Source organism: Lissotriton helveticus, chromosome 6 (genome assembly GCF_964261635.1).
Source record: "Lissotriton helveticus chromosome 6, aLisHel1.1, whole genome shotgun sequence".
In the NCBI taxonomy this organism is placed as follows: domain Eukaryota; kingdom Metazoa; phylum Chordata; class Amphibia; order Caudata; family Salamandridae; genus Lissotriton; species Lissotriton helveticus.
Window position 1 is genome coordinate 824184710 of NC_136067.1, and position 12102 is coordinate 824196811.

Consider the following 12102-nt stretch of genomic DNA (forward strand, 5'->3'; position numbering starts at 1 on the left):
ATGGGATATTGTCTCACCTTCTTTTTAACAGAGGAATCAGACTCAAACAACGACCGGGAAACACCCTCACTCCTAAACGACAACAATGTCGCAACTGCTTTCTTAGTAAAATGTTCAGTAATGTTATGTGCTAAGCACTCCTCTTTTTACTCCTTGATCAAAATTTAAACAAAATTATTATAAATGGTGCTAACCCATGTCTTGACTAGCCCCTAGTCAAGTTGGTACAAATTGCAATAATTCACAGAAACCTGTGATATGGGGTGCACTATTCACATACACACAATTACGTGTTGAGTTTTCAAACCTTTGTTTTGACTACTCGTTTTTCAACAATATTGCCACAAAAAACAATTAGTAAAAATGACCTGATTCAAAAAATTGCATCAACATTTATCCACGTTATGCTGAAAACATAAAAGACATAACACCAAAAATATCTTCTTCAAACAATGTTTTCTTTCTTCAAACAAGATTTATTCTTCTTTGTCCATCAAAGACAAATATGAATTCCTCAGACAACTCATGAAGCCATGTCCCAATGCATTTCGGTATGCACCTTCGTCAGGGGAATATGCTATAAACAACATAAACATCTATCACAATTGTGTAAAAGAAAACATGTACAATATTCATTCAACAATTTGTTGTAAACAGAAACCAGAAGATCTTAAATAATGAGACTACGTATGTTTTTATAATTAAAATCCATGCTCAACCAAGTTCACCTGCCACCTGTTGATCCCATTACTGTCACCACATTTTCATCACTACATGCACGTGCAAAATCCCAAATAAAACCTTGTGTGCTAACCAATAACCTTAAGTTTGCAAAGAGCCACAAACGTGCACTCTTACCTTCACTTGTAACCACACGAAAATGAAGTGCACAACTCCTCTTCTTCTACAAAGTAACAATACCAAAGAAAACCGTTATCCTCACTGTGTTTCCTCTAATCTTTTAAGGTATCTTGTCTTGAACCAGAGCATCCGATACTTACTCGGTCTTTTTTTACACGCGTCAAAATCTTTACAACTCTTTCCCTTCTTTTCCAATGCTTTAACGCTAAAATGTAAACACAGGAAACCTCCTAAGTATCGCATTAACTTTTAAACCCCTTATGCTTAGAAGCAGCCTCCCTAGCATCTCACCTCACTTTTCACAGATTATGCGTGCCTCTCAGGTTCATCCGTCTAACTCTCCATGTTCGAACAGAGCCGAATTCGAGACGCCGGTTTTCAGCGTCTGACATCATAATAGGTGCGACATAGAAAACGGACTCCTCAACGCCCCGTCCTGTCCCAAGATGGCGCTTATAATACACTAACATTATCGTTACTCTGTCTAAGTGAGAAAATATCGATAAAAATACCTATCATATATGTGATCACGTGTAGTTGGTGAGATTAATTGAGCATGTGCACTGCAAAATATATACAACAAAATATAAAATGTAAACAGGTACCTGCCATTACATGAAAAATCACTAAGTTACACAAAACAGTTGAATTAGTAAAAACAGCAAATTAATTATAATGCCAATTTACAGGTAATGTATCATTTCGATCTTATCATTTAGCCCATAGGGTGTCAGCGTCCTAAGGGACTTGATCCAGTACGTCTCTCTCTGAGCCAACAGTTTCATTGTGTCAACATGTGGTTTGACCACCAATCTCTCTAGCACAGTAAATTTCAATTGTGGTATGGTGTGGCCCCTCTCATTCCAGTGTGTTGCCAAACATGATTTCAAGTTCTTGGTGCGTATCGTACTCTTATGTTCGGTCATCCGAACTTTTACCTTCCTTGCAGTGCGTCCAACATAAACAAGTCCACATGGACATTTAATCGCATAAATTAGACCACTAGAATTACAGTCTGATGTATGCCTCAAGGTAATCTTCTTGCCTGTATGTGGATGCGCAAAAGTATTCCCTACCAGTACATTCCCACAATGACCACAATTTTGGCACTTCATCATGCCTCTCTGACCTAGATCCGTTTTGCTCAATTTACCACCTTTTAAAATTTCTTTGATATTCCTTGATCTAGAGTGTGCGAACAAGGGTTTATCAGGAAATATCTGTCTGAAATCAGGTTCTTGCTCAATGATTTCCCATCTTTTCAAGATGCATTTCTTTATTGCCTCTGAGGCTGTGGAAAATTTCAATACATAAACTTCTCTCCTGCTTTTACTCCTTTCTCTCTTCTCTAACATGGTGGATCTGGACATTGTTCTAACTTTATTTTCAGCCTGGTCGAGGACTGTTTCAGGGTACCCCCTTACTGAGTATTCTGTACGCATTCTCTTTATTGTTTCCAAACATTGGTCCTCACCTGAACAGATTCTCTTAGCCCTAATGAATTGTGACAATGGAAGGTGTCTCTTTAAAGATTGTGCGTGAAAACTCTCAAAGTGTAAGGCGTTGTTCCTGTCTGTTGCCTTCTTGTACACACTTGTTTCGAGTGTATTCCCTTTTCTTGTGATCATAATATCGAGATAATTAATCTGCTCGGTATTGATGGTATGTGTAAACTTGATACATGCATGACAACTATTTAACTCTTGAAGTTGTGTTCTTAAATCAGATTCTGAGCCTTTCCACACTATTAGTATGTCGTCAATATACCTTAAGTATAGTGCCAGATGTTCTTTCCACTTATCTTGTTTGAGTATATGTTCATCTTCAAACTTGGACATGAACATATTGGCATAGGTCGGTGCCCCGGTAAACCCCATAGAGGTCCCTGTCTTTTGTAGAAAAAAAGTATCCTGCCACTGGAAATACCCGTGGTACAAACAAAATTGCAGTAATTCAAGAAGGAAGATATTTTGACTCTCCTCATATTCATGATGTAAAAGCATCCACTCTGCTGCTTCTAAACCCTCCATGTGCGGGATTGAGGTGTACAGGGCTGAAACATCAACCGTGCACAACCATATTTCCTCATTTTCACAAATAGACACATTCTTCAGTTTGCGCAGACAATCAGTGGTATCTTGCACGAAAGTTGACCATTGTTGCACCATAGGTTGCATGTAGTGGTCTAAATATTTTCCCAAAGGTTCATGCAATGACCCACAGCCCGCCACGATCGGTCGGAATGGTGGGTCAACAGGATCTTTGTGCATTTTAGGCAGCATATAAATATGCGGCCTATTGGGATACTCTGTGGTCAAAAATCTTTTAGTTTGTTCATCAATCCTGCCTAGCTCTATACCTCTTTTCAAAATCTCAGATAAGATTGTTTGGAATTCCATTGTGGGGTCTGACTCCAACTGGATGTAGGTGTTGGTGTCCTTCACATGTTGCTCCACCTTTTGATGGTAATAGGCGGAATTGAGCACCACTAGTGCTCCGCCTTTGTCTGCAGAAACTATGGTGAGCGTCTCATTTGTTGCAAGTTCGTTCAATGCCAAAGTTTCTTGTCTAGTTAGATTTCTTTTTGTTTTACGATGATAGTTAAATTCTCCAAGATCTTTTTTTACCAAAGTCTCAAACAAATCTAGAGCTTTATGTGTCATTGGTGACATGAATGTGCTTTTTGGTTTAAATGTTTTCATCCCTGCGGTGTCTGCTGTATATTCAGGATTATCTGTGGTTATTTGACTGAAAAACCATCTAAGTCTCAATTTCCTCATAAATTTAAAGAAAGAGATTTCAGTCTCAAGATCATTACTTTGATATGTGGGCACAAAAGACATGCCCTTGTTCAATACTGCTATTTGCGTGGGAGTTAGGGCAGTGTCTGAAATATTCATGATCAATTCCTCTTTGGATTGCGTCGTACTGCATCTAGTTTTTTTGCCTTGTCCCCTCCTTGTTCGTTTGATTTGTTTCGTGTGTGTTGCGTTTGTTCGTCCGGTGGATGATTGGAACTGTGGCCCCCTTCTAAAAAAGGCTGCCTACTTTGATTATTGGATCGATCTACTCCACATGCTTCTGCCCCTGATGTTTCTACTGCAGGACGTGTGGGTAAAGTGTCTTGTTCAGTAGCCAAACTTTCTTCTGATGTATTTTCAGTTGGCTTTCTAAAGACCCTTCTCTGTGCATATTTATCGGCCCAGCTATACACCTCATCCAACTTATAGTCCAGGGTGTCACGCTTAAATTTTCGCAGTTTTCTTTCATGAACTTCCTTTTTGTGCTCATCTAGTTTATCATTAATTTCTTTCATAGTCTTATCCATGTCCTCAGCAGACATCCGTGTAGACAATTCAGTCTTCATGTCCTCAATCTCCCCCTCTAGTTCCTTCAAAACATTAGATAATTCTTCAACAATAAGAAGTACTAGATCAAGCGAACATTTATTCAATATCGCAAACCATCTTGCGAGAAACGGTTTATTGAATTTAAACAACATTGGTCGTAATGAGATGCGCAGTCCCCTAGGAATGCGCTTAACCCTATGGTATTGTATCAGAGTTGTGGCATGAAGCCTCTGATTAATCTCTTTGCGTAACGTGTATTGCAACTGTTTTATTAGTTGTGCTGTGGTACCTGGCTTAGTTTTTAGATCTGTGGTTTCTTTTATAAGGGTGTAAATGTTCTCAGCCTCCTCTGCTGTGTACCCTTTTGTATCTGCCTGATTCTTAGTTAACTGCGCTATTTCTTCAAAATCCATCCTTTTTATGTGGGTGCTATTCACAAATGGGGCTAAAGTAGTAAAATGTTCAGTAATGTTATGTGCTAAGCACTCCTCTTTTTACTCCTTGATCAAAATTTAAACAAAATTATTATAAATGGTGCTAACCCATGTCTTGACTAGCCCCTAGTCAAGTTGGTACAAATTGCAATAATTCACAGAAACCTGTGATATGGGGTGCACTATTCACATACACACAATTACGTGTTGAGTTTTCAAACCTTTGTTTTGACTACTCGTTTTTCAACAATATTGCCACAAAAAACAATTAGTAAAAATGACCTGATTCAAAAAATTGCATCAACATTTATCCACGTTATGCTGAAAACATAAAAGACATAACACCAAAAATATCTTCTTCAAACAATGTTTTCTTTCTTCAAACAAGATTTATTCTTCTTTGTCCATCAAAGACAAATATGAATTCCTCAGACAACTCATGAAGCCATGTCCCAATGCATTTCGGTATGCACCTTCGTCAGGGGAATATGCTATAAACAACATAAACATCTATCACAATTGTGTAAAAGAAAACATGTACAATATTCATTCAACAATTTGTTGTAAACAGAAACCAGAAGATCTTAAATAATGAGACTACGTATGTTTTTATAATTAAAATCCATGCTCAACCAAGTTCACCTGCCACCTGTTGATCCCATTACTGTCACCACATTTTCATCACTACATGCACGTGCAAAATCCCAAATAAAACCTTGTGTGCTAACCAATAACCTTAAGTTTGCAAAGAGCCACAAACGTGCACTCTTACCTTCACTTGTAACCACACGAAAATGAAGTGCACAACTCCTCTTCTTCTACAAAGTAACAATACCAAAGAAAACCGTTATCCTCACTGTGTTTCCTCTAATCTTTTAAGGTATCTTGTCTTGAACCAGAGCATCCGATACTTACTCGGTCTTTTTTTACACGCGTCAAAATCTTTACAACTCTTTCCCTTCTTTTCCAATGCTTTAACGCTAAAATGTAAACACAGGAAACCTCCTAAGTATCGCATTAACTTTTAAACCCCTTATGCTTAGAAGCAGCCTCCCTAGCATCTCACCTCACTTTTCACAGATTATGCGTGCCTCTCAGGTTCATCCGTCTAACTCTCCATGTTCGAACAGAGCCGAATTCGAGACGCCGGTTTTCAGCGTCTGACATCATAATAGGTGCGACATAGAAAACGGACTCCTCAACGCCCCGTCCTGTCCCAAGATGGCGCTTATAATACACTAACATTATCGTTACTCTGTCTAAGTGAGAAAATATCGATAAAAATACCTATCATATATGTGATCACGTGTAGTTGGTGAGATTAATTGAGCATGTGCACTGCAAAATATATACAACAAAATATAAAATGTAAACAGGTACCTGCCATTACATGAAAAATCACTAAGTTACACAAAACAGTTGAATTAGTAAAAACAGCAAATTAATTATAATGCCAATTTACAGGTAATGTATCATTTCGATCTTATCATTTAGCCCATAGGGTGTCAGCGTCCTAAGGGACTTGATCCAGTACGTCTCTCTCTGAGCCAACAGTTTCATTGTGTCAACATGTGGTTTGACCACCAATCTCTCTAGCACAGTAAATTTCAATTGTGGTATGGTGTGGCCCCTCTCATTCCAGTGTGTTGCCAAACATGATTTCAAGTTCTTGGTGCGTATCGTACTCTTATGTTCGGTCATCCGAACTTTTACCTTCCTTGCAGTGCGTCCAACATAAACAAGTCCACATGGACATTTAATCGCATAAATTAGACCACTAGAATTACAGTCTGATGTATGCCTCAAGGTAATCTTCTTGCCTGTATGTGGATGCGCAAAAGTATTCCCTACCAGTACATTCCCACAATGACCACAATTTTGGCACTTCATCATGCCTCTCTGACCTAGATCCGTTTTGCTCAATTTACCACCTTTTAAAATTTCTTTGATATTCCTTGATCTAGAGTGTGCGAACAAGGGTTTATCAGGAAATATCTGTCTGAAATCAGGTTCTTGCTCAATGATTTCCCATCTTTTCAAGATGCATTTCTTTATTGCCTCTGAGGCTGTGGAAAATTTCAATACATAAACTTCTCTCCTGCTTTTACTCCTTTCTCTCTTCTCTAACATGGTGGATCTGGACATTGTTCTAACTTTATTTTCGGCCTGGTCGAGGACTGTTTCAGGGTACCCCCTTACTGAGTATTCTGTACGCATTCTCTTTATTGTTTCCAAACATTGGTCCTCACCTGAACAGATTCTCTTAGCCCTAATGAATTGTGACAATGGAAGGTGTCTCTTTAAAGATTGTGCGTGAAAACTCTCAAAGTGTAAGGCGTTGTTCCTGTCTGTTGCCTTCTTGTACACACTTGTTTCGAGTGTATTCCCTTTTCTTGTGATCATAATATCGAGATAATTAATCTGCTCGGTATTGATGGTATGTGTAAACTTGATACATGCATGACAACTATTTAACTCTTGAAGTTGTGTTCTTAAATCAGATTCTGAGCCTTTCCACACTATTAGTATGTCGTCAATATACCTTAAGTATAGTGCCAGATGTTCTTTCCACTTATCTTGTTTGAGTATATGTTCATCTTCAAACTTGGACATGAACATATTGGCATAGGTCGGTGCCCCGGTAAACCCCATAGAGGTCCCTGTCTTTTGTAGAAAAAAAGTATCCTGCCACTGGAAATACCCGTGGTACAAACAAAATTGCAGTAATTCAAGAAGGAAGATATTTTGACTCTCCTCATATTCATGATGTAAAAGCATCCACTCTGCTGCTTCTAAACCCTCCATGTGCGGGATTGAGGTGTACAGGGCTGAAACATCAACCGTGCACAACCATATTTCCTCATTTTCACAAATAGACACATTCTTCAGTTTGCGCAGACAATCAGTGGTATCTTGCACGAAAGTTGACCATTGTTGCACCATAGGTTGCATGTAGTGGTCTAAATATTTTCCCAAAGGTTCATGCAATGACCCACAGCCCGCCACGATCGGTCGGAATGGTGGGTCAACAGGATCTTTGTGCATTTTAGGCAGCATATAAATATGCGGCCTATTGGGATACTCTGTGGTCAAAAATCTTTTAGTTTGTTCATCAATCCTGCCTAGCTCTATACCTCTTTTCAAAATCTCAGATAAGATTGTTTGGAATTCCATTGTGGGGTCTGACTCCAACTGGATGTAGGTGTTGGTGTCCTTCACATGTTGCTCCACCTTTTGATGGTAATAAGCGGAATTGAGCACCACTAGTGCTCCGCCTTTGTCTGCAGAAACTATGGTGAGCGTCTCATTTGTTGCAAGTTCGTTCAATGCCAAAGTTTCTTGTCTAGTTAGATTTCTTTTTGTTTTACGATGATAGTTAAATTCTCCAAGATCTTTTTTTACCAAAGTCTCAAACAAATCTAGAGCTTTATGTGTCATTGGTGACATGAATGTGCTTTTTGGTTTAAATGTTTTCATCCCTGCGGTGTCTGCTGTATATTCAGGATTATCTGTGGTTATTTGACTGAAAAACCATCTAAGTCTCAATTTCCTCATAAATTTAAAGAAAGAGATTTCAGTCTCAAGATCATTACTTTGATATGTGGGCACAAAAGACATGCCCTTGTTCAATACTGCTATTTGCGTGGGAGTTAGGGCAGTGTCTGAAATATTCATGATCAATTCCTCTTTGGATTGCGTCGTACTGCATCTAGTTTTTTTGCCTTGTCCCCTCCTTGTTCGTTTGATTTGTTTCGTGTGTGTTGCGTTTGTTCGTCCGGTGGATGATTGGAACTGTGGCCCCCTTCTAAAAAAGGCTGCCTACTTTGATTATTGGATCGATCTACTCCACATGCTTCTGCCCCTGATGTTTCTACTGCAGGACGTGTGGGTAAAGTGTCTTGTTCAGTAGCCAAACTTTCTTCTGATGTATTTTCAGTTGGCTTTCTAAAGACCCTTCTCTGTGCATATTTATCGGCCCAGCTATACACCTCATCCAACTTATAGTCCAGGGTGTCACGCTTAAATTTTCGCAGTTTTCTTTCATGAACTTCCTTTTTGTGCTCATCTAGTTTATCATTAATTTCTTTCATAGTCTTATCCATGTCCTCAGCAGACATCCGTGTAGACAATTCAGTCTTCATGTCCTCAATCTCCCCCTCTAGTTCCTTCAAAACATTAGATAATTCTTCAACAATAAGAAGTACTAGATCAAGCGAACATTTATTCAATATCGCAAACCATCTTGCGAGAAACGGTTTATTGAATTTAAACAACATTGGTCGTAATGAGATGCGCAGTCCCCTAGGAATGCGCTTAACCCTATGGTATTGTATCAGAGTTGTGGCATGAAGCCTCTGATTAATCTCTTTGCGTAACGTGTATTGCAACTGTTTTATTAGTTGTGCTGTGGTACCTGGCTTAGTTTTTAGATCTGTGGTTTCTTTTATAAGGGTGTAAATGTTCTCAGCCTCCTCTGCTGTGTACCCTTTTGTATCTGCCTGATTCTTAGTTAACTGCGCTATTTCTTCAAAATCCATCCTTTTTATGTGGGTGCTATTCACAAATGGGGCTAAAGTAGTAAAATGTTCAGTAATGTTATGTGCTAAGCACTCCTCTTTTTACTCCTTGATCAAAATTTAAACAAAATTATTATAAATGGTGCTAACCCATGTCTTGACTAGCCCCTAGTCAAGTTGGTACAAATTGCAATAATTCACAGAAACCTGTGATATGGGGTGCACTATTCACATACACACAATTACGTGTTGAGTTTTCAAACCTTTGTTTTGACTACTCGTTTTTCAACAATATTGCCACAAAAAACAATTAGTAAAAATGACCTGATTCAAAAAATTGCATCAACATTTATCCACGTTATGCTGAAAACATAAAAGACATAACACCAAAAATATCTTCTTCAAACAATGTTTTCTTTCTTCAAACAAGATTTATTCTTCTTTGTCCATCAAAGACAAATATGAATTCCTCAGACAACTCATGAAGCCATGTCCCAATGCATTTCGGTATGCACCTTCGTCAGGGGAATATGCTATAAACAACATAAACATCTATCACAATTGTGTAAAAGAAAACATGTACAATATTCATTCAACAATTTGTTGTAAACAGAAACCAGAAGATCTTAAATAATGAGACTACGTATGTTTTTATAATTAAAATCCATGCTCAACCAAGTTCACCTGCCACCTGTTGATCCCATTACTGTCACCACATTTTCATCACTACATGCACGTGCAAAATCCCAAATAAAACCTTGTGTGCTAACCAATAACCTTAAGTTTGCAAAGAGCCACAAACGTGCACTCTTACCTTCACTTGTAACCACACGAAAATGAAGTGCACAACTCCTCTTCTTCTACAAAGTAACAATACCAAAGAAAACCGTTATCCTCACTGTGTTTCCTCTAATCTTTTAAGGTATCTTGTCTTGAACCAGAGCATCCGATACTTACTCGGTCTTTTTTTACACGCGTCAAAATCTTTACAACTCTTTCCCTTCTTTTCCAATGCTTTAACGCTAAAATGTAAACACAGGAAACCTCCTAAGTATCGCATTAACTTTTAAACCCCTTATGCTTAGAAGCAGCCTCCCTAGCATCTCACCTCACTTTTCACAGATTATGCGTGCCTCTCAGGTTCATCCGTCTAACTCTCCATGTTCGAACAGAGCCGAATTCGAGACGCCGGTTTTCAGCGTCTGACATCATAATAGGTGCGACATAGAAAACGGACTCCTCAACGCCCCGTCCTGTCCCAAGATGGCGCTTATAATACACTAACATTATCGTTACTCTGTCTAAGTGAGAAAATATCGATAAAAATACCTATCATATATGTGATCACGTGTAGTTGGTGAGATTAATTGAGCATGTGCACTGCAAAATATATACAACAAAATATAAAATGTAAACAGGTACCTGCCATTACATGAAAAATCACTAAGTTACACAAAACAGTTGAATTAGTAAAAACAGCAAATTAATTATAATGCCAATTTACAGGTAATGTATCATTTCGATCTTATCATTTAGCCCATAGGGTGTCAGCGTCCTAAGGGACTTGATCCAGTACGTCTCTCTCTGAGCCAACAGTTTCATTGTGTCAACATGTGGTTTGACCACCAATCTCTCTAGCACAGTAAATTTCAATTGTGGTATGGTGTGGCCCCTCTCATTCCAGTGTGTTGCCAAACATGATTTCAAGTTCTTGGTGCGTATCGTACTCTTATGTTCGGTCATCCGAACTTTTACCTTCCTTGCAGTGCAAGATAAGTGGAAAGAACATCTGGCACTATACTTAAGGTATATTGACGACATACTAATAGTGTGGAAAGGCTCAGAATCTGATTTAAGAACACAACTTCAAGAGTTAAATAGTTGTCATGCATGTATCAAGTTTACACATACCATCAATACCGAGCAGATTAATTATCTCGATATTATGATCACAAGAAAAGGGAATACACTCGAAACAAGTGTGTACAAGAAGGCAACAGACAGGAACAACGCCTTACACTTTGAGAGTTTTCACGCACAATCTTTAAAGAGACACCTTCCATTGTCACAATTCATTAGGGCTAAGAGAATCTGTTCAGGTGAGGACCAATGTTTGGAAACAATAAAGAGAATGCGTACAGAATACTCAGTAAGGGGGTACCCTGAAACAGTCCTCGACCAGGCCGAAAATAAAGTTAGAACAATGTCCAGATCCACCATGTTAGAGAAGAGAGAAAGGAGTAAAAGCAGGAGAGAAGTTTATGTATTGAAATTTTCCACAGCCTCAGAGGCAATAAAGAAATGCATCTTGAAAAGATGGGAAATCATTGAGCAAGAACCTGATTTCAGACAGATATTTCCTGATAAACCCTTGTTCGCACACTCTAGATCAAGGAATATCAAAGAAATTTTAAAAGGTGGTAAATTGAGCAAAACGGATCTAGGTCAGAGAGGCATGATGAAGTGCCAAAATTGTGGTCATTGTGGGAATGTACTGGTAGGGAATACTTTTGCGCATCCACATACAGGCAAGAAGATTACCTTGAGGCATACATCAGACTGTAATTCTAGTGGTCTAATTTATGCGATTAAATGTCCATGTGGACTTGTTTATGTTGGACGCACTGCAAGGAAGGTAAAAGTTCGGATGACCGAACATAAGAGTACGATACGCACCAAGAACTTGAAATCATGTTTGGCAACACACTGGAATGAGAGGGGCCACACCATACCACAATTGAAATTTACTGTGCTAGAGAGATGGGTGGTCAAACCACATGTTGACACAATGAAACTGTTGGCTCAGAGAGAGACGTACTGGATCAAGTCCCTTAGGACGCTGACACCCTATGGGCTAAATGATAAGATCGAAATGATACATTACCTGTAAATTGGCATTATAATTAATTTGCTGTTTTTACTAATTCAACTGTTTTGTGT

At 38.7% G+C, this 12102-nt stretch overlaps 3 long non-coding RNA genes across 3 annotated transcripts; all 3 read right to left on the minus strand.

The window, feature by feature from the left end:
• Positions 1 to 259: 259 nt before the first annotated feature.
• LOC144761551 (uncharacterized) lies at positions 260 to 1069 on the minus strand. The gene is made up of 3 exons (XR_013595781.1): positions 1002 to 1069; positions 859 to 904; positions 260 to 577 (listed from the first exon to the last, which is right to left on the minus strand). It is a non-coding gene; the product is annotated as an uncharacterized LOC144761551 (long non-coding RNA).
• Positions 1070 to 4818: 3749 nt separating this feature from the next.
• Positions 4819 to 5628, minus strand: LOC144761552 (uncharacterized). The gene is made up of 3 exons (XR_013595782.1): positions 5561 to 5628; positions 5418 to 5463; positions 4819 to 5136 (listed from the first exon to the last, which is right to left on the minus strand). It is a non-coding gene; the product is annotated as an uncharacterized LOC144761552 (long non-coding RNA).
• Positions 5629 to 9377: 3749 nt separating this feature from the next.
• LOC144761553 (uncharacterized) lies at positions 9378 to 10187 on the minus strand. The gene is made up of 3 exons (XR_013595783.1): positions 10120 to 10187; positions 9977 to 10022; positions 9378 to 9695 (listed from the first exon to the last, which is right to left on the minus strand). It is a non-coding gene; the product is annotated as an uncharacterized LOC144761553 (long non-coding RNA).
• Positions 10188 to 12102: the final 1915 nt, after the last annotated feature.